The sequence below is a fragment of the Pteropus medius genome, unplaced genomic scaffold (assembly GCF_902729225.1).
Source record: "Pteropus medius unplaced genomic scaffold, Ma_sr-lr_union100, whole genome shotgun sequence".
NCBI classification, from domain to species: Eukaryota; Metazoa; Chordata; class Mammalia; order Chiroptera; family Pteropodidae; genus Pteropus; species Pteropus medius.
This window is the reverse complement of record NW_024350325.1, coordinates 6,929,281-6,931,204: the sequence shown is the minus strand read 5'-3', so window position 1 is coordinate 6,931,204 and position 1,924 is coordinate 6,929,281.

Here is a 1,924-nt window from a genome sequence, read left to right as displayed (position 1 = left end):
AGGTGCATCTTCAACTTCATTTTCCACTCCTTAATCTTGTGCTCTGCCTCTCATTATACTGAAAATATTTAAGTTGTTTAAAATGTACCATATTCTCTCTCATCTCTGGTTATACACTGTTCCTTCCATCTGGGAAACTCTTCCTTTATCTCTATAACTGGCCTTCTCCTGCTTAATTTTTGTTTTCAACTTAAACATCACTTCTTCCATGAAGTCTTCCTTGACCAGGTCACTTGACTATGCTGCTAATACTTCTTTAGTACTCCACTTTCCCTATTGTATCAAAACAATTTGTGTTTTGTCTGTTTAATCCTCAGTCTTTCCAGCTGAAATATAATAAGCTCCATGATACGAAGAAATATATCTGTTTTGTTCACCATTGTATCCCTAGTATATAAGAGACACTTAATAAATATTTGATAAACGAGTCAAGGCCACACCAAGGTCACTGATGCTATTAGATATTGGGAGTAGGGCAGGTCGTGACACCTGGAGTCACCTTAGTTTTAATTGATATGTCTTAAACAGGTCTGTGAAACAAGATGCTCCCCTTAGTAGAGGCTAGGCAACATGGTTGAAAAATTTAGCACAGTTACCCAAATTCTGATCTCTTTTTGTGACCCTAAATATTAAATGACTTTACCAGGTTGTAGAAATCCCATGAAGCTCAACCCAGAGCAACCTACTGACTGATTGCCCTCTCCACTTCCATTGTAACAAAACAAAAATACCAACTTCTTATTATGACCTCTGAGATCTCGCAATGAGGCCTCTGTCTGACACTCTCAACTCATCCCATCCACTCCATCTCACTCACTGTGCTCCAGCTTCCTCTATTCCTCAAACACCTCCAGCTGTTTCAAGTCTCAGGGCCTTTTCACTTCCTGTTCATTCTGCTGGGAATTCTTTTCTCTAGATTGTTGCACAGCAAGGCCCTCCTTTTCATCCCTTGGTTCTTAGTTAAAATATCACCACACCTCAGAGAGGCCTTCCCTGATCACCCTATGTAAAATGGTCTTCATTCTTTCATAACATATATTACAAACTAAAATTATCTGGTTTATTTGCTTGCTTCACATGAGAAGGAAAGCTCTAGGAGGGCAGGGAACTTGTTTGTCTCATCCTCTGCTGTATCATTAGAATGTAGAACAGTACTTAGGATCACAGTTGTTTAATAAACATGCTGAATAAATGAATGAATGAAGTGAAAGAATGAACAGGAAAGCTCATGCCCAGAGTTGACAAAGATTTTTTTCTGTAGGAACCCTCTTTAGTGTTTTAATAGTATACTGTTTCCAGAGAGAAATGCAAAAAAGGAGACAGTCTAGTCAAATGTACGCCAACTATTCTTGACAGGGGCCTCTGTGTTTTTGGCTTTCCTCTGCAGACTCCTCCAAGATTCTTCATTTCTCTCCCACCCCCTTTGACCTTGACTCTTTCTCCTGACAATATAGGGCAGAGCCAATTCTCAGCAGCCTTTTTTTCTCCCTATTGCCTAGGACCACCCTGAGTTTAGCAAGGTTCCTGGGGTGCATGCCAAACAGAAACCTCTGTATCAAGTATTACTCAAAATAAGAAAGAGGATTTTTTTAGAGCTTTATAATCCTCGGACTTCTTTCTGTCCTTGATGCAAAGACATGGACCAAGCTCTTTACTCATGCTGGGTCTGTAAAGTTTACTTAGGATGCAAACAAACCAAAAAGATACAGTTTTGCAAAGAGATTTAAATATGCATCTGTCAAAATGGTCACTTGCCAAATGATGTTTGCGTTCCATAATTCCATCGATTGACATGTAAATCTGGAGTTAGACACTGTGGACTTGGTGTCTAGAGACTCAGAGAACCACTGATGCTACTAAAATCAAAAGATCTAAACTTTCTTTGAAATTGTAAGCCTTTGTTGAGGAAGGTCACAGTGGTTCT